This window comes from Peromyscus californicus, unplaced genomic scaffold, assembly GCF_007827085.1.
Source record: "Peromyscus californicus insignis strain IS unplaced genomic scaffold, ASM782708v3 Scaffold_14__1_contigs__length_90479793_seg_2, whole genome shotgun sequence".
Classification (NCBI taxonomy): Eukaryota; Metazoa; Chordata; class Mammalia; order Rodentia; family Cricetidae; genus Peromyscus; species Peromyscus californicus.
This window is the reverse complement of record NW_026294436.1, coordinates 40,317,396-40,341,316: the sequence shown is the minus strand read 5'-3', so window position 1 is coordinate 40,341,316 and position 23,921 is coordinate 40,317,396. Positions and strand designations below refer to the sequence as shown.

The window sequence follows — 23,921 nt, the reverse complement described above, 5'->3', positions numbered from 1 at the left end:
GGCCAATGGTGAGGCAGAATAAGGTTAGGCGGGACATTCTAAAGAGAGAGAGAGGAAGGAAGAGGACAGAACAGGGGAGACGCTGCTAGCTGCCGCCAGAAGAAGCAAGATGAAAGGTACTGGTAAGCCACGAGCCACATGGCAAAGTATAGATTTATAGAAATGGGTTAATTTAAGATGTAAGAACTAGATAGCAAGAAGCCTGCTATGGCCATAGTTTAAAAAATAATATAAGCCTCTGTGTGTTTATTTGGGTCCAAGCAGCTGTGGGACCGGCGAGTGAGAGGGATTTGTCCTGACCATGGGCCAGGCGGGACACAGGAAAACTTTGGGCTACAAAGAGACACCAGGACCATGGCAATTCTTATAAAGGAAAACATTTAGTTGGGGTGGCTTATAGTTCAGAGATTTAGTCCATTAGCATCATGGCGTACAGGCAGACATGGTGCTGGAAAAACAAGCTGAGAATTCTACATCTTGATCCAAAGGCAATAGGAAGTGAACTGAAACACTGGGCATGGCTTGAGCATGTATGAGACCTTAGAGCCCGCCCCCACAGTGACACACTTCCTCCAACAGGGCCAGACCTGCTCCAACAAAGCCACAGCTCCTAGTAATGCCACTTCCCATGCGCTTATGGGATAATCACGTTCAAATGACCACAGGGTCTTACCATCTAGTTTTGTCATATACCAACAGCAGCAGCAATAGCTTTTATGGTTTGTGGGGCCTCAGAAGCTTCCCTGGACAGCAACTCACAGGAGATAGCCCACTGCTGGCATTGGGCCTTACCATGTAGCTCTGGTTATTCTGGACCTCATTATGTAGCCCAGACTGGCCTTGAACTCATAGAGAGCTGCTTGCCTCTGCCTCCTGAGTGCTGGGATTAAAGGTGAGTGCCACCACTGCTATATTACTTTGTGGTTTTTTTTTTTTTATTGTTGCTGTTGTTGTTTTTTGAGACAGGGTTTCTCTGTGTAGTTTTGGAGCCTGTCCTGGAACTCACTCTGTAGACCAGGCTGGCCTCGAACTCACAGATATCTGCCTGCCTCTGCCTCCTGAGTGCTGGGATTAAAGGTGTGCGCCACCACTGCCATATTACTTTGTGTTTTGATATAGGGTTTCTTGTCAGGACCTGGAGCTCAGAGATGAGACTCTTGTCAGGACCTAGAGCTCAGAGATGACTAGCTAGTGAGCCCAGGGATCATCTTCCCTCCCTGTCCTGTGCTTACATTGCGTGTGTGCTGCGGAAGGAGAGTTAGAGCACGCAGGTCGACAAGGAAGTGAAATTGGGCTCCCTAAGATGGTAGCTTATTGTTCCCAGAAGACACATTGAGGAGAAATGGTGAGTGAGCATGGGGCTATGTCTAAACAGGACGAGGGCAAGACCCAGGAGCCCTGTAAAATACCTAAGCCAGGGTCTGATTAGCAGACTTTAAAGCTGCTACTTTTCCTTTCTTCATGGCTTCATCTAGCTTTCCTGGTGGTTCAGTTAAGCTTGGAGATCCCCTAGACCACTGGTTCTCAACCTTCCTAACGGTGTGACCCTTTAATAGAGTTCCTTATGTTGTGGTGACTCCCCCAACCATAAAATTATTTTCATTGCTACTTCAGAGCTGTAATTTTGCTATTAATGAATTGTTATGTAAATATCTGATAGGCAGGATGATCTTGTTAGGGTCTGCAGAGCACCGCACAAAACAAAGACCACCACTCACATATGCAAACAACAAGAGTATTTTTTATTCCAGCATGCAGGGGTCTGCCAGCAGCCAGACAACAAAATGGCTGTGACCCTGAATAGAGCTCGAAGCCTCCTTTTACAGGCAGCCAGGAGATGGGGTGGGTTGGGGTGATGAGGTCATCCTGAACATGATTGGCTGGGGCTCCTCTTCCGGCTTTAACAGGGAACTGGAAACCAAAACTGAAACCTAATAGTGTGCATGTTAGTTATTTGGCGGTGCTCTTACCCTGCGAGGAAATGTCACGAAACACGACAGAATCCACTAACAAGAGTTTTATCAAGATGAGAGAGAAAGACAGGGGTGCTCAGGCCTGTTAAAGAGACACGTGCATGGGGAAGAAGAAGGAAGCTGGGAATATGGCGCTGGCTTATAAAGGCTGGGTGGCGCAGGCGTACACAGGTCCATGTGGCTACTCAACGCATGCGCATAGATCACATGGTTGCGTTGCCCGCTCTTATGCAACCATGCAAAGCCACGGGGTCCTGGTCACACCAGATGCCTTGGCCCGGAAATGGCTATTTTGACCCGGAACTGGCTAGGTGGAAGTGTCTAGGAACTGGCTAGGCAGAAGTGCCCAACCGTGGGGGTGTGTTGTGAATCCATCAGTGCGGAAACCGAAACTGAAACTGAATTAAAACTCAGGCCCAGTGGAGGCTGGGGCCAGAAGCCTAGCCATGGTGCTGCTGTGGCCCCTCATTCTTAGCCCCACCCCCACCCCAGGGCCTTTTGATTCTCGGAGGGGTTGCGACCCACAGGCTGAGAACAACTTTCCCAGGGTCCCAGGTGGTTACCAGCACCCTGTTACCTCCAGGCCTGTGTGTTTCCACTGGTGCTGGAGACTGACTCAGGTTCTTGTGCCCCGCAGCAAGCACTTTACCAATGGTGCCATTCCTTGGCCCCATATGTCTATATCTTTATTTACATACCATCTGCATCTGTATATAATCTTAACTTCTTCCAGCTGGTTCCAGTCTGGAGGGGGCCTGGGTGATGGCGGATCTGCTGGTTGTCTTATCACCTCCCCCCCTCTAGATGTGAGCTCCTGAAGGTGAGGTGTCTGCAGTGTCTGGGACAGCTCACTGCAGGAGTTCGGAGCGCAGTCTAGGGCAAAACTCTTTGTTGTTTATAGGTGTGGGTAGGTTCAATTTAAAATTCAAGAGAGAAAGGGGCGGGGGTGGGTGGGGTTAGAGCACAATAGGGGAGGGGCAGTAGGATCAGAAGCTGAGGATTTCCTGGTTGGGCTCAGCTCTGTGGATCCTGCTGCTGAGTGTGTGTCTGTTTGCCCCTGAATCCTTCAGCTGTGGGGGGGAGGGGGGGAAGGTTGCAAATTTAAACCCAAGTTCAGGTTCTCCTAGCAACACTGCTCGCCTCCGCCCCCGGCTGCTGGCTGGCAGTCCGAGCCCCAGATATGGACAGCTGGGGTAGTTTGGTTGCTAGGAGAACAATGACTCCCCTGCTCTCCGAGCAGCGTGTAGGTGACTGGTGGCATTTCCAGGGGTGTACAGGTGGGCGTCGCTTTTTGTTTCCCCGGCGACTGTTTCACAGTCAAGGTGAGCAAGGAGACAGGAGAGAGGTACGAGAAGGGGGAGGAAACTGAAGCCCTCACTTCTCTTGGATTAGGAACGGCCTCTTGTTCGAGTCTATGTCCCGAACGGGTTTGCAGTTAGGGACAGAGTCTGGAGGAGATTATGCAACAACCCGTTTCCCACAGTGGTTGGTTCCCAGCAGCCACAGGCCATCTGGATGGGCTGAGGATGAAGTGTGGGGGAGCACACTGAAGGGGTGTGTGTGTGTCCAAGATGAAAAACATCAGCCTGGCATTAGCTGCTTGGGGTGGGGTGGAAGCTGAGGGTAGAGATATAGTTTTTTTTTTTTCTTTGCTTGCTTGATGGCATTAAGAGATTGTGCCGACCTGGCACTTCCATTCCCTGGTCAGGGAACCAAGTGGGCTGCCGCAAAATCAAGCGGAGTGCTCACCAGTCTTGGCTCTTAACTTTGCCTGCGGCCTTGGAGGGGATGACAGTGTGGTGTGGTTGGGGCCATAGCGAGCTGGGAAAGAAAAGCAAAGGCCATCTAATCCTCCCACTTAATGTTGTTGCCCCCAATTCTCGGACTCCACGTATTTATCAGTTCTGTCGTGCCAACCAGGGAGTTTTACTTAGAGGCCTCTTTCCACAAGACCTGGGGAAGCTGCCTGCTGAACCCAGCTGTTGTGCGGAAGACCTTCCATCTGCTGCCCCAAGGGACGGGATGCTATCTGTGACAGGATTGGAAGCAAAATGCAGAGTGTCGCTTTGAGCCTATTTCCTGAGAGCATTCGTGGAGGAAAACATCCAAGTTACCTCCCAGAGGGGTCTCTGCTTCCAGAGTAGACAGCAGGATAGAGAATGTTCGTCAAATGGACTGTGCTTCCCTCTTGGCCATCCAGAGAGACGATCATTTCTGAGCGTTTGCCACGATAAGATGCGGCCACAAGATGAGGTCTGCTATTGGAAGATGGGCTAAAGGATACACCAGCTTTGACTAAAGGATACGCCAGCCTTGACTCACAGGGTACTATGAGCGAAAACTCAGTCTTTGCTGTGTTGAGCCATCGCGCTCAGGGACTGGTTGTCACACTGGAGTTGTTCTCATTATCACAGAGCACACACAAGGATATGGATTTGATCGTTTTTATGGGGAAAGGGAGAGATGGTACGATTTGTCGGGGACATCTCCATGACAAGGTAGAGAGGAGCCTCCTGGTGACAGAAGGAGTGAGATGGAGTGTGCTGCCTTAAAGTGAGGAAAATGTGTGTGTGTGTGTGTGTATGTGTGTCTGTGTATAAATCAGAGCAAATGTCTTTGGGGGAGTCTGAGCTTTCCCCCCTTCCTTTTCTCCATCTTTTTGTCCTCCCTCCCCATCTCTCATCCTCCTTCCCTTTCTCCTTCCCGCCCTCCCTCCCTCCCTCTCTCCCTCCCTGCCCCACCCTTCCTTCCTTCCTTCTTTCTTCCCTCCCTTCTTCCTTCCTTCCTTGTAGCAGGTTGTCATTATGTAAGTCCATATTGAACTGGAACTAGCTCCTGGCCTTGAACTTGGTCAGGGAACCAAGTGGGCTGCCGCAAAATCAAGCGGAGTGCTCACCAGTCTTGACTCTTAACTTTGCCTGGGGCCTTGGAGGGGATGACAGTGTGGTGTGGTTGGGGCCATAGTGAGCTGGGAAAGAAAAGCAAAGGCCATCTAATCCTGGGGCTCGGACTGCCAGCCACGCAACTGCATCAAGTTCCTGAGTACTGGGTAGCAGGGCCCTTTCTGCAATTAAAGACAACAACAATAAAGGTTAATTTTTATTGCACACCCACTTTGCTTTAATGAATCAGTTCATTTAATTTTCGTTAACATCCCAGTGGGACAGGAACTGTCAATATAATTCCCATTTTATCGGTGAGAAAATTGGGGCCAAAGAGATGAACTTCTCCCAACGTTACCAAAAGCAAACAGGGGCAGTGTCTGTTATGAGGATACATTTTGGTGCTCTGACCTGCTACTCCCACTTCCCTCCTGTGTGCATGTGTGTGCATATGTGTGCATGTGGCATATGCACATGTGTGTGTACTTTCGGATGCTCACACCTGTGTGTACCTGGGAGCCAGAGAAGGGCATTGAGTCCTTTAGTCCTTTCCCTTGGAGACAGGGTTACTCCTGGAACCTGTAGCTTGTATTTTTCAGCTAGGTTGGCAGCTAGAAGGCCCTGGTGGTCCTCCTGTCTCTGCCCCCACAACACTAGGGTTACAGGGGCTCATGAGACATCATCTGGCTACTTATGTAGGTGCTGGGATCCAAACTCAGGTCCTCATGCTTGCTCAGCAGGTGTTCTTAATGAGTGAGCCATCTCTCCAGTCCCTACAGCCTGTTTCTTAACTACTTTGTCCAACCCCATAGAGTGCACATGGGCACTCTTAAAAAGTGTTTACTTATTTTTAATTTTTTTGCAGTGTTAGGTTTAGGGTTTCATGCATAATAGGGACATGTTCTACCATCAAGCTGTATTCCCAGTCTGCAGACACCTGAAGTCTTGCATGGGATTAGGAAAATAAACCACCAGTGAGCTGGAACACAGATGTATGATTTGCTGTCTGCAATGGTGCACAGCGACGAGCTATCTCCTCCCCATGTTCTCTGATGCTGCCTGGAACAGGAACATTCCATAGCTTCAGCATCACTGCTCCAGGGAGGGCTGTAGGGAGCAGGTGGGCTGGTGTCCTCATTCCTTAAGCAGGATATGTTCTGAGTGGGAGCAGCTTCCTGGGCTGAGGGTATGTCTTTTGTGAATCTCCAGTGGGGTTGGTGTAGGGGTGGGGCAAGCCGGGGGTGGGGTGGGGTGGGCAAGCCTGAGGGGAGGGGCAAGCCCGAGGGGAGGGGCAAGCCCGGGGGGAGGGGCAAGCCCGGGGGGAGGGGCAAGCCCGGGGGGAGGGGCAAGCCCGGGGGGAGGGACACGCCCTGCTCTCTATGAGCTCCAAGCCCCCTCTTTCTGTGTACTTTCTGTGTCAGGTTTAATGGCACTTAAAGCCGAGTGGGTAGATTTCCAGAAAGCTCCTGTTTGTAGTCATCGCTCCTGACATCCAGCCCTCACTTCCCAGCTGCCTTCCAGACTTCAAAACCATCAGGTCCTCTCTTAGCTGCATTAGCATTGTGTAGCATCTACTCTGTCTGAGAGGGGCAGGGAGGACGGAGGGAGGGGGGAAGGAGGGATGAAGTGGGGAGGAGGGAGGAAGGGAGGGAGGGAGGGAAAGAAAGAGAGAGTGCGCCCGAGTGATAAGGGGAAGAGATGGCCTTCAGGATATGGACAGTCTCTGTTGCCTGGCTACTTCCTTTCCTCCTTAGTCACACACACCCCTTGGGAACAGGGACTGTGTTTGTACCCTACAGCATTTTCTGTATCTGGGAGTTGAAACGTAGTAGGCGCTCAACAAACCTTGTTGCATCCCTGTCGGATAAATAGAACTCTGCTCTTCATGGAGAACAGCTTTGCAGCAGTCACTGCTACCTGCCCGGCACATCGTCAGGGTGCAGTCATGTGAGAGGGGGGAAGGAGGAGCTTCCCACTGAGCCTAGGGCAGGGCAGGGCTCAGGACCACTTCCAGAAGGAGAGGCCGGAGCTGAGAACCAAATAACAGCTGAGAGTCAGCCAGGTGAGAAACAGCCGGGCCACTGGAAGAAGGATGCTCTCAGTATTGACAGAAGCCACATAGGGCACTACCTGATGGACAGAATGTTCCGGGAGCAGCGGTAGGAGGTGAGGCAGAGAGGGCTGGGGCAGGCAGCCAAACTCATCTTTCTCAACTCTGCCTTCCTTAACTTCCCTAATTCTGCAGAAGGTGCCCATTTTCCTGGAGACCTTTCTGCAGAGCAATCTTGAACACTTCGCCCCCAGGGCAGTGTCTCTCTCCCTCACAGTTCTGGTCTTCCAGGTTCTGTGCTCTCTGTCCACCTGGGTTCTCTATCCTTTCCCAGGACTCCACTCTCTCATTCTGTTGCCTGGTTATTGTCCTGGCCTCTGAACTGGTCTTGTTTGTCTCCAATCCATCCTGTACACACCTGCCAGATTCTTCTTTCTGGAGTCCAAACTCTGCTCCTGGATGGTGCCCTCCCCTGTTCAATAGTTTTCCATGACCCCCAGGTATCATCTCTACTCAGCATCCTAGGACCTCACCTGTAGATATTGTCTCTACTCAACACCCTAGGACCTCACCTGTACTTATCTCTACTCAGCATCCTAAGACCTCACCTGTAGGTGTTGTCTCTACTCAGCATCCTAGGATCTTACTCTGTATATTATATCCAACAGTCTGGACTGTTTCGTCAATGTCCTTATCCACACAGTGAGCAAAGCTAGACTTTACTCCTCTCCAAACGTTCCTGAGTTCTACTTTAATACATGTCCCAGATCTCCAGATCACTATGGAGTCTTACCTGTGCCTCAAGGCCAGTCTTACCCTTGGCTTTTTCTGAAGCATTTCCTGATTCCCTCAGATCTTTACTCTAGCTCCTGCCTCAGTCACAGTATGGTCCAGCCTTCCTGCTGAACTATTTCTCCTGGATGAAAGAATTTTCACCAAATCAGTGGCCTCACTGAGGGCCACATACATATGCTATAGCCAGGGGACCCAGACAGATCTCTGCCCTAGCAACCACTACTCTTAGGCTCTAAGAGAAACTTACAGGAAGAACAGGGAAGAAAGCAGAGGTACGTTTAGTAGAAGCTAAGCATGTTTCACCTGCCTCCATAAGCCCCTTATGGAGAACTGGGTTCACCTGGACACAGCCTGGGGGTTTCATTCTCCCCAAACCTCTGCTGTTCTTGTGTGTGTCCTGATCAGCCACATGGGAGGACAGTAGAGGGTGCCTGAGCCCACCATCAAGTAGAATCTGCCACATGAATGGGGCAAAGTGCCTGGCCAACCCTGTCCTGGCCCAGCTCTATACACAGCAGCTATAGCCACCCGCAAATATAGTCTAATATGTGTCCTGCACCCTAACCAGCCTTTGGGCCTCCAGCTCGCAAATGATGACATGGAGATTTATTAGTTATAAAAGCTTGGCCTTAACTTAGGCTTGTTCCCAGCTAGCTCTTATAACTTAAATTAACCTGTTCCTATTAATCTGTGTTCTGCCATGTGACTCGGTTACCTCTCCTCTGTACTGTATGTCCAACTTCTTCAGTGTCTCACAGGCGTCTCTCTAGTGTGCCTAGATTCATCTCCAGTTCCTCTGTCTCCCTGGAAGTCCCGCCTATTCTCTCCTGCCTAGCTATTGGCCATTCAGCTCTTTATCAAACCAATCAGAAGGCGCCTTGGCAAAGACACATCTTTACAGTGTACAGAAAGATTATCCCACAACAAAAGTCCTCTCCCTCTTTGGGACAGAAGGGCAGGGGAGGTGCTCAGGGATGGAGTTGGAGTTCTGGAGCTTCCCATCTTACCATTGACATTTCCAAGTCTATCACTGGACTTAAGACAGAATAGGACCATCATAGAGATGTTAATTTGAAATGGATCCTGCCAGCCTGACCAGAGTCCCAGGCCTGGGAACTCTTAACAGGATGGGGACAGATTTCAGAGTAATGTGATTTGTCTGCCAGGAATCCACATGCTTAGTGGTCCATCTCCACTGGGGCTGGGCTTGGGTCATTCAGATGTCTATCCAGGATCTGGCCCGCAGAAAACATCACCGAAGAAATAGATTTTTCACAGTAGCCTGGGATTTGAGGGGAAAACACATTAGACATAACCGCTGTGTGGAAGAGATGCACAGACTGGGCCAGTGAGTGTGAACCCCTGGGTAAAAGATGGAAGAGAGAAGAACCAACAGGACCCGCACAGGGCAGAGTACCAGAGGGGACTTTCAGAAGATATGTTAATGAAGGAAACTGAAATCTCAAACAGCCATCCTGCCTAAGTCCTCACGCCTATGGCTGCTGTATCCCTAGTATGTAGGCAGTATATCTTAGTTAGGGTTTTATTACTGTGAATAGACACCATGACCATGACAACTCTTCTTTCTTATTTATTTAACTTTTATTCTTCTCTCATACAGCAGTCTCCCTTCCCATTCCTTCCATCTGCTCCCCCCACCTTCCCTCTCCCTCAGATCAACTCCTTTTCTGTTTCCCTTGAGAGAGGGAGAGAGAGAGAGAGAGAGAGAGAGAGAGAGAGAGAGAGAGAGAGAGAGCAGGCCTCTCAGGGATATCTACCGAACATGGCCTAATATAAGATATAATAAGACTGGGCACAAACCCTCATATCAAGACTGAACAAGGCAAACCATTAGGAGGAAAAGGGTCCCAAGCTCAGGCCAAAGAGCCAGAGACACCTCCCACTCCCATTGTTGTGAGTCCCATAAGAACGCCAAGCTACACAACCCAAAAGGCATATGCAGAGGACCTAGTTCAGACCCATACAGGGTGGACTATGACAACTCTTACAAGGGAAAACATTTCATTGGAGCTGGCTTACAGGTTCAGCGGTTTAGTCCATTGTCGTCATGGTGGGAAGCATGGTGGTGTGCAGGCAGACATGGTGCTGGAGAAGGAGCTGAGAGTTCTACATCTGGATAGGCAGGCAGCAGGAAGAGAGAGCGACATTGGGCCTGGCTTGAGTATCTGAAACTCCCAGGGACACACCTCCTCCAACAAGGCCACACCTCCTAATAGTGCCGCTCCCTATGAGCCAATGGGGGCCATTTTCATTCCAACTACTACACAGTAAGTAAGGTTTACAGTTAGGGTTGTTTCTTACTTCTGTCCCCCACCATGATGACAATTTTCATTCTGTCTTAAGGCTCCAGGTCCTGGACTTGGAAGTGGGGACAGTTTTGCTTTCATGAGCCATGGCCAGTATCAGGGGCCTGAGTCTAAAATGGAGCACACAGCTTTGTACAAGGAATACCACTCTCTGGATGGATGGAGGTGTTCGTCTGAATAGATGCTGGGCTGTCAGGGGTATCACAGTGCTCTCTGATTCCTCAGAGGTGGGCCAGGGCCTTAGATTTCTCCTTCACACTGAATCTGGGAATTACAATGTTTATTCTAAAGAATTGGCTCTCATCTAAATTTTATATATTAAAATTCTTAAGATTATTGAAATTTCCTATTTGGAACTTTGAGTATCTGGATCTCGGCTGTGTGTTGGAGGAGGGAAGGGAGCACACATAAATGGTCTTGTTTGAGGACTATGTAATAGTCAGGACTATGTGACACAAACTACTTACGAGAAGAGGTTGACGTTTATTGTTACCTGACCTCATTGTTTTGGGCCTGTAGGGAGGCAGAATGTCACAGTCGGGGGAGACTAGGCAGAGCAAAACTGTTTTCCTCATGGCAGTTCATGGCAGCTGGAGAGAGGGAGGGAAGGAGGAAAGGAGGAGAGAGATAGAGATAGAGATAGATAGATAGATAGATAGATAGATAGATAGATAGATAGATAGAATATGACTGTGGTCACAACCCCTGTGACCTAACTTCCTTCCCCTGGGTCCCCCCTCCTAAAGAGTCTCCCACCTCCTGGTACTGTCCCTCACTGGCAATGAGGCTGTCAGTCCATGGCTTTGGGGGGCATTTAAGATTCATAAAATTCTAACCACATGGCTGCTAAGGTTATTATGAATCAGAGCATTTGGATAATGATAGTTTTGTTCTTCAGTCCTTTGAGGCTTACAGCCCTGCTAGGAACGAAGCTGAGTAGGTTTTCACTTTGTCTTCTCTCTCTCCCTCCCACTAGACTGCACAGTGGAAACACAATGGGCTACATACAATGGGTCTTGGATGCTATTCCCCATGGCTGTATATGCTCGGTGTAGGGAACCATGGTAGATCTTAAGAGAAGGAGCCATAGCCCCAGGCAGGACATTCTTCTAGAGAAGGAGAGCTTGGAGTAAGGAGTGTCCAACTCACCCAGAGAAAAAGAACTCATATAGCTCTGCCCATTGCTTTCCAAACTGAACCATTTACTTTTTTTCTTTTTTCTTTAGTCCACCAGGGTGCGCTGGGTGCCTCTGGTCTCTGCCGCCAGTTCCTAAAATTGCCACTGGGTGGCACTGCTTCCCGCACGTGTAGTGCTGTTTCAGACCAAGCATGTAACCTTAGTCCTCCCCAAATCTGGACCCAGAGTCAGTAGCCCAGCTTCTGGGTGTGCGTTCTTGGAAGCTTGGTCCGTGGCTACTGGGGCTCAAAGCCTAGAACTGGGAGAGAGCTCATGATCACTTAAGAGAGAGCAGGTGGATGGATCAGGATATTGGAGGTTAGGTGGAGTCTGGGGACAGAGAAGGGGGCTTGAAGCTCTGACAAGGTAATTCCTCTCCATTCTCTCTGGCGTGTATTGTGCTGTACAATTGCATTGAAACAGCAGAAGAGAAAATGGGCCCTGCACACAGACCAGTGACCTGGATGGAGGCCAGTTTTCCTTAACTAAATAAGCAGATAGCGCTTTGCATATGCCAGGTACTTCACAAGTATTCACTCAGTTCTCACAATGCCATGCACTCCATTTTACAGCTGAGGACACTAAGGCACAGGTTACAGTAGTTAATAAGTGGAGGACCCCAGACAGCCTTCTCTTGCGGCCCCTGTTCCCTCGGAGGATGGGTAGAATGTTCTGGGGAGGGAGGAAGAAGGGCTTGGTCTCTGCATTTCTTTAGATAGTTACAGCTTTGATGCCTTTCAGCTCCGTTCACCCCTCATTCATTCAAGCAGTGCTGCAGGGCTTCCTGTGGGCCGGGGGCTTGACCTAGTGGGGCCTGATTTGTCAGCCATACCAACGACAGTCACCAAAGTGTGTGTTCTAGAGACAGGAACTCAGCCCTTCTGTCTTAGTTTGGGTTTCTGTCACTGTGAAGAGACACCATGACCATGGCAACTCTTATAAAGCAAAACATTTAATTGAGGTGGTGGCTTATAGTTTCAGAGGTTCAGTCTATTATCATCGTGGCGGGAAGCATGGCAGTGTGCAGGCAGATGTGGTGCTGGAGGAGAAACTGAGAGTCCTACATCATTCAGGCAAAAGGAAGTCAACTGAGACACTGGGCATAAGAAAACTCAAAGCTCCCCCACCCCCACAGTGACACACTTCCTCCAACAAGGCCATATCCATCCAACAAAGCCACACTTTCTAATAGTGCCACTCCCTATGAGATTAGGGGGCCAATTACTACACTTTCCTATCTGCAGACCCCTTCCTCCTGGTTCGGTGGCAGCCCCTCCCCCTCCTGAGCCCATGTGGCATATTTGAGCCCAGTTACATTTGCCCAAGATGCTATTATTGTTAAGGCTCAGGACATAGATAGTAGCTGGACTACTGGCAGAGTCCTTTGTGACTTAGAAGGCAGGTGGCATCCACAGTCTTTTTTTGGCCTTGTCTGCAGTGGCTGGCGTGAGTCTCCTGGGGAAGACAACCTCACAGAGAGGAACCTTCATTCCATACAAGGTGTCACAGGGTCTTTTCTGGAAAGGTCTTTGGTTTCTGACTTGAGTTTGCATCCAGGCCGTTTACCTGACTTCTGCTTTTGTTGCCCACATACTGGTGGATACCAAGCTCCCAGCGAGTAGAGATATTCAGAAGAGACCGTGTGAACCCGTTTCCCAGTGTCACGGAAGTCTCTCTCGCTAGTGTGGCTGTGGAGGTGAGTGACTCAACCATTGCAACTGCAGTTTCCTCATGTACAGAGTGAGGTAAGACTTCCCCAACCCCCCCAACCCCCCATCTACAGAGTGAGCTGAGACGCCCCAACCCCTCCAAGCCCTATCTACAGAGTGAGCTAAGATGTTTCCCAACCCCCCAAATCCCCCATCTACAGAGTGAGCTAAGACGCCCCCCAACCCCCCCAACCCCCCATCTACAGAGTGAGCTGAGATGCCCCAACCCCTCCAAACCCCATCTACAGAGTGAGTTAAGATGCCCCCTAGCCCCCCAACCCCATCTACAGAGTGAGCTAAGACGCCCCCCAACCCCCCATCTACAGAGTGAGCTAAGACGCTCCCCAGCCCCCCAAATCCCCCTCACCTACAGAGTGAGCTAAGATGCCCCCCAATCCCCCAAACTCCCTCACCTACAGAGTGACCTGAGACACCTCCCCAGCACCCCCAATCACCCCACCAAGTGCTGGTGAGAGCAAGTGACTGGATCCTACTAACCCCTTAAAATGGTCTTACTCGTTCTAAGGCTCTGGCTTCCTGTCAGCTTTCCCAGTGAATTATGAAGTTTTTGAAAGCATAGACCACACCACAGTCATCTTTGAATTGTCGGTATCTAGTACAGGGCCTGGCCCACAGTACATGCTCAATAAACACGTCCATTTCAAACTCAGAGCTATGTGAGCAGATCACGTGGTGTGGGTTGTTTGTGAATGACACCAGCCCTACAGAGACCTTCCCCTTGGGTTTATCTTTGGGCTCCTGGGCTCCTCCTGTGCCTCTGGGTGAGGGGCCCATTCCTCATCCTGGGCTTTCTCTACACCACGGGAAGGTTAACTTGTTGACCTTTGCATGGCCCCTTCGAGAGAAGCCAGCAGTAGGGGGGCATATTTCAGTTTTTCAGAGTGCTATGGGCTGTAGACTGTCATCCACTGGGCTGGTTTTCAGAAGGAATGATGTGTTTATGTCCTTTGGCCTACCTCATGGCTCTGCCCGGGCTTAGGGACCCGAGTCTGCATCCCTAGAGGCTGGTGGTGTGGGGTCAGGGCTGGGACACAAACACAAAGATCTCTTTTCAGGAGGCTCCTCTGACTGCTCCCCAACTCTTTCAAAGTCTTTGGAGCAGGGTAGAGGAAACGCCAAGGTAATGATGTCGCCACACAAAACCTAACAATCATGCCTATACATGGGAAAATGAGTCTCCCTGGCTCTTCTCCCCACGAAATCCGTCGCAGTCCTGAAAGCCTTAGCCCTGAGGCTGCTGGAGAGTCTCCCTGTAGCCTTCCACGGGGAACGAGACGGGCCCTCCCCAGTCTCCTGTGTTCCCTGACGCCTCAGCGGCTGCCAGCAGCCCCCAGCTTGGCACTGCATGCTGCTGCCCACCAGTGGTAGCTCCCTTGTTTCCTGGCTTCCTTCCTTCTTCAGGCTGCTGCTGTCTGCAGGGGGTACATGCCTGAGGTGAGGGGCTGGACTCGTGGTGAGCAGGGGGGTGGGGCAGAGTTGCCTCAGGTTGTCAGATCACTGCAGGGGCTGTAGTGAGGAGGTCCTCGTTTATCCCACCTCCTTCCACCACCCTCTAGCTCCTCCCCAAACATCTATTATTGGAGGATGTAATTCCATTCTCCTTCTCTGGGAGTGGGTCTGGAGTATCATGCAGCTCCAAGTCCCAAAGCTTTCTCCTCCCAAATGTCCTGTGAGAAGGGTCCATGCGAAGCATCTGGTAACTCTCTGGACACTGTATTCCATTGCTCAGCATATCCCTCTGAGCCCACTCTTCTTGCTAATTGGTTGTGTCTTCTCCTCCTCAGGTATCACTTGCAGGTTCTCACCTGGGCTCCCGCTGTGACTTCCTATCAGGGAGTCCTGATTGCTTTCCCTCTGCCCTCTGCATTTGAGCACATTCTCCACTGCAAATCTACTCAGGTCTCCCTTCCTTTCTCTGTCTCCCTCCCTCCCACCCCTTCCTCCCTTCTCCCACCTTCTTTCACAGATGTGCCAGATACTATTCCAGGTACCTGAAACAGGGCAGGAGATGGATGCAACCAGGACAGACGAGGTCTCGAGTGTCTGTGGGCCACTTCTATCCCATTGCCTCCTGGGGTTCCCAGGGCTGTGGGTAAGCTCACACATCCCTCAGTGAGGCACTTGGTGCTTGTTGGCATCAGCCCCTGACAATGCTTTCAGTCTCACATCTCCTACCTCCTACCCGTGATGACCAGAGTAAAGCTCTGGCTTTGGTGAGCACTTTGCATTCTCCCAACAGCTTGGAACACTATCCTTTACCTTCTCCATCAGTGTCATGGCCCCAGTGCAAAGCACCCCACACGGAGCATCGCACATGGGGGATGCTTCTTCATCAACTCTCCAGTCCCATGGGGTTGATGCGCTGTGACAACCCGAAGAAGCCTCTCCCCTGCAGAACAGAGTCTGCGGTCTCCAAATTTAACTTCTGCAAGCCCCTGAGGTCCCCAGAGTCACCTCCTCACGTCTTCTGTCCACACTGTAAGTAGGATTTGGTTGCTCACCATTCTGCTGCTCTATGGAGCGTGGCTGCTCCTGTGAGACCCTGCCTCTGTGGCACGTCTGGAGCTCTCGAAGAATGTAGAGTCCGTTCTGTGAAGAAGTGGTGAACGTCCATACGCATGTCTTTAATCCAGCGCTCAGGTGGCAGGGGCAGGTGGATCTTTGTGAGTTTGAGAACTGCCTGGTCTACAGAGTGAGGTCCAGGACAGCCTGGGCTACATTGAGAAACACAGTCTTTAAAATATATTTTTTAAAAAAAGTTATGTGATGTCTCTGCTACTTACTAGCTCCAGTTGAAAACATAAAGAAAATCATGTTCATAATTATTATTAAATGACAAGAACTAAGAGGTATGAAGTGAGGGATGATGGAGAAAATCTGAGAATGCCCTGCTGGCTTGGCAATCTGCCTATCTAAGACACTCAGGGCAAAATCCAAGCTCTGTCTTCACTAATGAATGATCTTGGGGTGCTGGCTCATTCTCTCTGGGTCATGTTTGTTCTAAGAACCAAATGGGATGTTTCATGGAAACAGTCTCCAAATAGATGCATGTGATTGTGGATGAGACACAAATCCAAGTCCTTTCTGCATGTTGGCTGAGGGGAACCAGACTGTGGCTTATAGGTCACACCCCTCTACCTGCTGCTCTGAGGTCCATTTAGAACATCTCTTCTGGCTTGCAATAAACAAATTTGGCAGCTGTCTGTGCTCTGGGCCAATGCTGGCTTGTTCAGTCTTGACCCCACTCAGGAGAACGTTCACACAGTTTTCTGTGGAACTCATTCTTAGGATGCTCTACTGCATACATTTTGGTTTTGCTCTAAAATCTTGAAATGCCAATTTCTGAAAGGTTTCCAGGTTAGAACTTAAGGTTTTGAGAAGGTCTTCAGAAGTAAACTTTTGAATTCTGTGAGAGATTTCTTCTCTTTGCATAAGGATCCTTGAGTACTGTGATAACCAATAACTCATCCATCCATCCATCCATCCATCCATCCATCCATCCATCCATTCATCCATCCATCCAACAAATACACAAAGCAGTCTGAAAGTGAGGCAGATCCATCCTTTTCCATTGTGATGCTGGGTCTCAACTGTTGATCGAGTTAACAAGGATTGGTGAAACACCTTTGTGTGTTTGTAGGGACATCTCCAGACAGGACTGACAGATGGGACAGAGACTGGGGAAGAAAGGCCCCATCCAAAAGTCTGGTGGATGAAAGGATATTTGAGGAAGGCAGTATGCGGGCCTGCAGGCCCCCTTTCTGTCTGACTGAATGTATATATGGCTGCTTCCTGGAGACATTAGACTTTGGGTCTTTCAGCCTTTCAATGTGAACTTACCATAGTGGCTTTCCAGGAAGCTTCCGGATCTTCAGTACTAGACCAGACAGCTGAGATGTCTGGCTTTCTGATTTGGTAGCTACCATGTTTTCTACTTCCCAGTGTGTGAATGTATGACATTATTGAAATGAGCAACTCCAATCATGTAAGCCAGTCCAACAAATACATCCCTTCCACTTTCTTTTTCTGAGACAGAGTCTTCTTATGTAGTCCTGGCAGTCCTGAAAATTGCTATATAGATCAGGCTGCCCCTGAGATCACAGAGATATGCCTGCCTCTGTCTCCCATTTGCTGGGATTAAAGGCGTGCACCACCACATCAGGCTTTAAATTTTATTCGATGTGTGTAGGTGTTTTGCCTGCATGTATGTCTATATCTATGTATCATGTGTGTGCCTGGCCATCAGAGCTCCTAGAACTGGAGTTACAGATGGTTGTGAACCACCATGTGGGTGCTGGGATTGAACAGGGTTTTCTGGAAAAGCAATCTTAACTGCTGGGCAATCTCTCTACCCCCCCCCCCCTTTTTGAGACAGAATCTTGCCACGGTAGCCTATAATTCCCCACAGGCATGCTCAGAGGCCAAATAATCCCACCCAGGTGGGACTTAGGTCTGTCTTCAGGCATCTCCTAGGTGATATCAGATTCTGTGATGTTGGCAACATTAATCATCACAGTAAGTGATAAGCATATTGCTTTATAAAATTATGTTCCCAATAACTCTTTCAGTTATAATATCCTCATTTTAATGAGAAAACCAGAACACAGAGAGGGTAAATTACTAGATCAAGGTTACTCAGCTGCTCTGTGGTGGATCTGAGGTTTGAACCTGCAGCCTGGCTCCAGAGTACATGTTCTGATAATAGTGGTCCTTCCTCCTCCTGCCTCTTCTCTTAACCGCTGAGATGCTAATTACCAGTCAGTCTAATACATTCATTTAAGTAGCCACTATAGCATTAGTTTAGCTGGATGGGAAGGCTCTGCAGTTCAGCTGTCTGTACTTCTCTTCATCTGTCCATCTAGCCATCTGTCCATCTGTTTGTCCATCCATACACGATCAACGGAATGTAAAGGGTTCATGGAGACGCCATTTTACCAGAGGTTAGTTTCTAACCTCTCAGAGTGTCAATTAATTACCAGCGTAAAATGGCATCCTAATATTTACCTTGTAGATTGCCTGCTTCACGTGTAATGTCTAGCCTTGCTCCGTGGAACGCCAACATTACTCTGTGTAGTTCAAAAAGACATAGCCAGGGTTTTAAAATACTATGACTAGTAGAATTTCAGCAGTGTTCCCACCTCCACATTCTTTTCTAGATCAGCAATACTGTCTCTTTCAGCCCCTGGGAGAAGAGAGTACTAAATCGCTTGTGGAGCTGATGTCCACTTTTGGCCACCCACTTCTTCCTGGGACTAAGGGTACCATCTGCCCGTTGGATGGCACAAATTCAGCACAGTGGGGTGGCCCAGTCTCATTCCCTTCCCGCCCTTGCTGTTGACAAAGTCTGGGCTGCTGCTCTCGGAAAGACGGTGACAGAAAGCTTGGGAGTGGGCTGGCCCTTCCTTTTCCAGGGAGGCCAAGGACAGAGAGAGCTTTGGGAAGACAGGTGGGCTGGCCGTGGGAGCAGCTAGACTATGTGTGAGCTTCCATGGAGTTCTAATAGCAAGGTCAAGGGCAACATTCAGAAATTTCTTGTTCTCTGTATTTCTGATCCTCGACATGGCGAGGGGAGGAGGCAGACAGCCTTTTGCCAGAGAGAGCTTGGCACTCAGACTCCTGCCATCTGGGTTGTGAATGCTCTCTCTTCCTCCCTCTCTTTCTCATTTCTACTGTGCATGTGTGCATACACGCCTGTCTCTGTGTATCCATGTCTTTATGTCTGTGTATGTACCTGTGAGTGTCCCTGTGTTTATGTGTGTTATGTATGTGTGTCCATGTCTATCTGTGTGCGTGTTCATAGACAGACTATTTGGGCAGATGTCAGAAGGTCTCGAGGCAAGGACAAGGAAGCTCTTGTCTACTCAACTTCATCCCTAGTGCTGCCTCTTTCCCCAGGTTAAAATATAGAACTAGGCTCAAGTCCAAAGGAAGTTGGATCTTCATATGTCGATCTCTACCTCTATCCATATCTATATATCATTATAAGTTTTCTAAAGACAACTCCAGGCTGGCAAGATGGCTCACCAGGTAAAGGCATTTGCCACAAAGACTGCTGACCCGAGTTTCTTCTCTAGAACCCATGTGGTTGAAGGAGAAGTCCCCTGACCTCCAGGTACATAGCCCAGGTGACAGGTGCAAACTCTCTTTCTCTCTCAAATGTTAAAAAAGCAAAACAAGCTGGGTGATGGTGGTACACGCCTTTAATTCCAGCACTTGGGAGGCAGAGCCAGGTGGATCTCTGTGAGTTCGAGGCCAGCCTGGGCCACAGAGTGAGACCTAGGACAGGCACCAAAACTAAATAGAGAAACCCTGCCTCAAAAAACAAACAAACAAACAAACAAACAAACACCCCAAAAAACTCCCAAAGACAACCCCAGTTATACAATAATGATCAGTACTGAAGCAAAGCATACCAATTACAAGAAAAAGAAGCCAATGGCTTTCTGCTATGGCCCCCTCCTCAGGTCCCTAAGAAGAAGGTTGGTATTTCTGGGCCACTGTCCCACTGGGACTTTCAGTATACATTGATGCGCAGTCCACATTCCCACTCTAAAGGAGGGAACTGGGATACAGCAAGAAAAGAGTGGACCAAAGCAAAACCAAAGCCCAGCATGGAAAACACCATGGATGGGTGCGTCGTGACCTGCGGTACTGTTCTAGAGGGTAGGCTGCCTACTGTATGAGATTACCAGCCAGCAGTCCACAGCTGAGGCCCAGCCCAAACTGTGGCTGGCTTGTGCCCATGTAAGGATGTGGAGGAAATGTCTTAGTTGGGCGAGTTCGTGTAGGATCCTATTTAAGACCCTTCCAAGGTGGGATACTCCTAGGTTCTGTGTGGGGACCATGCTGAAACATATGGGCTATAAACTCAGCTGGAGAAAAGTGGCCCATTGCTCCTGGAATCCAGGGAGCAGAGAACACGTGCCACTGATAGGTGGCTTTCCTTGCAAGTCAAGGCCCTTGTACTTTTCCATCTGGAAGGTGCAGCTGTGGAGGGAACTTAGTAGATGAACAGACACTTGCTGGCTATCTCAAACTCCTGCTCCACCAGGAGAGTCAAGATGAATCCATTCAGTATAGACTTACTGAGCATGCTCCAGTCCCCAACACTGAGTTTTCTAGGGTGCAATAGGTGAGGGATACAGTAAGTGTATTACTTTCTTCACTGTTGAGACCAAACACCTGATAAGGAGCAGCTGAAGAAAGAAAGGTCTTATTTTGTCAGAGGGGATATGGTTCATCACAGCAGCGAAGGTGTGGTGCTTTGAAAGAAAATGGCCCCCAAAGGGAGTGGCACTATTAGGAGGTGTGGCCTTGTTGGAGGAAGTGTGTCACTGCAGGGGAGGGCTTTGAGGTCTCTTTTCTCAAGCCTCACTCAGTGTGACAGTTGGTCGACTTCCTGTTGTCTCTGAGTCAAGATGTAGCACTCTCAGCTGCAGCACCACATCTGCCTGCATGCCACCATGCTCCCTATCCTGATGATAATGGACTTGAACCTCTGAAACTGTAAGCGAGCCACCACAATTAAATGCTTTTATTTATAAGAGTTGCCGTGGTCATGGTGTCTTTATTCACAGCAATAAAAAGCCCTAAGATAGAAGGCACGGTGGCAGGAGGGTGAGGTGGCCGGTCACATTGCACCTGTCCATCAGGAAGCAAAGAAAAATGCATGCTGGTGTTCAGCTGGATTTCTCCTTTTTCCCTGTGAGCCATCGAAGGATGTGGCTGCAGTCTGCCCTTGCCCTGAGCATTTGAGAGATGCTAAGTTCAAAAGCAATGGGCCAAGCTGTTAGGTGGAGGAAATTTCAAGATGGCATAGCGGTAGGGCTGTGGGGCGCAGCCAGTGGGATGGGGCCAACCACATTTAGAGTGGGCTTCCTAGGTGATTCTCAATCCAGTCAAGTTGGTAATGAAGGTTGATCCTCACAGAAAGGAAGCTGGGGAAGAGAAAGGGGGGCTGGAGGCTGGGGGGAAGGGGGAGGGGCAGGTTCAGGTGGCCAATCAGGCTTCACTATGAAGGTGGCTATGAAGTGGAGAGCTGAAGGAGAAAATGAACCTTGTGGATATCTAGAAGGAGGGTATGTGGGGCGTTTACCCACCAACCCCTCAGTTTCCCAGAGTTTTCTTGAGTGTGAGCAGCAGGAAATATTAGATAGAAGGATTTATTGCGGAGAATCTTGCGGAGATAAACAGAAAATAAAGGATAGCCTGGAGAGGGCCTGGAACCTATTCCAATGGGCCCTGACTATCTCTGCCCCAGGGTATTTATACAGACGCCAAGGGGCGGATCAAAAGACCTCCTCCCCCAGCACAGCCAAGTGCAGACCATCTCAGACATCTGCACTCAAGCCTGTGGTCCTAATCATCCTCTCTATGTGGACCTGCTGGGTAAAGCCACGAGGAACCCGAAAACGGGCTCCTACAAGGGTAGAACAAGCAGAGGGAATGGCAGGTACAGAGGGCTTATGGCAGTGCCGGGGGTGGGGTGGGGAGGTGGGGGGCAGTCAGGCCAGAGCAGAAGTACAGAAGGAATCTGGGAACAGATGACAAAGAGGGATGGATCATGCAAGACCCTGTGGGCCACTTCCAAGCTTTCACGGGAGAGTTCAGGTAGAGAGTGTTACAGGCCCACTTTAGCTGGGATTTGGAAGAGAGACTGTAACCATGTTACCCCAATGGCAGGGGTGTGGTCAGGGGCCTCTGCCAGAGGAGGGCTGAGAGTAACAGAACTTCTTTGTGCTGGATGTGAGCTCTAGGAACTTGTGGAGAGGAGCGTTCAGGTTTTGATATCCAGTACTTGTGGAGGGAGGTCGTTGGGAAGCGTGTAAGCTACTCTTACCAACTCTCTACATGGGGAACAGAGAGTCCACGACTATCTCAGGCCACGTGAAGCAATACCGTGTAAAGTCTCTGTCTCTGTCTCTGTCTCTGTCTCTCTCTCTCTCTCTCTCTCTCTCTCTCTCTCACACACACACACACACACGCACGCACACATACACATACATAGTGTGAAGGGGTGTGTGAAGACTGGTCACCAAAACCAGGCTGTGGCTATCCCTGGTTCAGGTTTTAGGCAATCCTGACTTTTTTCCTCACATGTCTAAACAAAACAAAACAAAACAAAACTACTGCTTACTTAAATTCCTTTTTAAATAATAAGCAGATAGTATTTACAAAACTAGGAAAAAATCCAATGGAGCTATTTTCATCATGGGAGAGTAAGATGATTAAAAGAGGTGGTGTTTTATAATCCATTAATTTTCTCAGGTCCGGTTGCAACCAATGCGAAGTCTTCAAAACAGCGACGGAGCTAAGGAGGGCGGTGGTGACGTCTTCTCCGGCTGGTCGAACAGCTGCATTCACGCTTGGCCCTGCAGTGGCTTGGCTTCAGCAGCAGCCATGGTGTTCGCAGCCGTTCAGGGAAGCAGGAGCTGCAGAACATTTCCCTACTGTGCTCAAGTGTACCAGCAGCCGGTCTGAGTCTCTGCAAATTCATGACCACGGGGAGGTAATTTGGGGGCTGAACCTTCCGAGGTACCTACTAGAAGTGAGGAAGCGGTATAGGTGAGGCACAAGCTGGAGGTCTTGGGGCTCAGGGTGATGCTTCTCTCTCTCTCTCCACGGTGCTTTCAAGGAGAGTTAGTTAGGAAGGTCTTCAAAAAGGAGGAAGAAGAGGAGGAGGAGGAGGATGCTGCCGTGGCCTCTTGCCACCTGACCCAGATTCCCCAAGGAATCATATCACATGAATAATTAACCTTTCGGCAAGCCAAGGAACTGATCTTCAGCGAGCAGAGATTTCATGAAAATTTAAAGACCCGAAGCTGAAGCAGGCGCTGTGTGTTGTTTTCATGATGGCTTAGACATCTTTGAAAACCCAAAGTCCCAAGGTCTGCCCTTGGGTCCTACTGTGACATCAGCATGGGCTTCCTGGACTCCTAAGCCTTTTGGGGGTGGGGGTGGGGGTGGGGGTGGGGTTTCTCTGGGAGCTCTGTCTAGGCAAAGGAGGCTAGTGTCTACAGGTGAGAACATCCCTGGGTACCTCTTCCTGATACCCGTGGGCGGGTTACAGGTGTCCCCCTAAGCAGTGGATCCATGTTGTTGGGTTACCAAGGCAACCCCATTCCTCCCGGGACAGGGGAGGAAGGGATGCTGACAGAGTAGGATTTCATGAGCTGTCTTTCCATAGGAATTGGGGCTAAAAATACCCTACAATTGGCACTTGCATGGTTTCAGGAACCTTCCTGCCTCCTGTCTCTGCATATTTAGAAACTGCTCCCTGGCCGAGTCCTGATCCTTTAGAGCAGAGCTTGGCACTGCCTGGCGGTGAGGAGAGCTAGCACTTCAGGAAACTGGTGATTACCCTAATGGCTGGGTATGGAGGCCTGAGGTACGGCTGGTGTGCTTCCCTGGCAGACACAGGCCTGCCTCATTTCACTTGGCCAGAGGCATTAGTGGTAACTCCCAGGAGCCTGTTTAGAATCGCAAGGTGGTTGGCAGCCCCTGGGCGTTGGAGATGGGTGTGCGATGGTCTCGGCTTGCTGGCCAGGTTGATCTTTAGGAGCCCCGTGCTTCCTCTCTTCCTGTCCACATTGCAGGGCATGCACTGAGGCAGAAAATGAAGTTCAAGTCCTTCCCAGCATTGCGGTTTGTGTCCCTGAGGATAGTCCTTGTTCAGGGTTCAAGTGTTAGAATAGGCTAGGGGAGCTTGAGTCATAGTGCTGACTTGCCCCATAATGCTTCGGGCTGCAAGGGTCCTGGGATTCTAAATCCTAGAAGTCTGACCAGGCCTTGGGAGGCCATTGAGTACATCATCTGTGCCCTGGAGATGTGGGGATTTGAACCCGAGACTAAAGGACTGCACATCCAGTGGAAAGGTCACCCAGTTCCGGGACTCAGACAGGAAACTGCTTGGTTGCCAGAGGATGCCCCTGGCTCACAGGCTAACAGACCCCTCAAAGAAGCACCAGGATCCACGTGCCCCTCCAAT

The 23,921-nt window shown here is 49.8% G+C and overlaps 1 long non-coding RNA gene across 2 annotated transcripts; it reads left to right on the top strand.

Moving 5' to 3' along the window:
- Positions 1-6,539: 6,539 nt before the first annotated feature.
- Positions 6,540-22,861, top strand: LOC128109809 (uncharacterized). Of its 2 annotated transcripts, XR_008217932.1 has the most exons (4): positions 6,540-12,900; positions 14,901-15,412; positions 22,202-22,442; positions 22,569-22,861. It is a non-coding gene; the product is annotated as an uncharacterized LOC128109809 (long non-coding RNA). The 2 variants fall into 2 exon arrangements; XR_008217931.1 differs by having other exon boundaries at positions 22,202-22,861.
- The last annotated feature ends 1,060 nt before the right edge of the window (positions 22,862-23,921 follow it).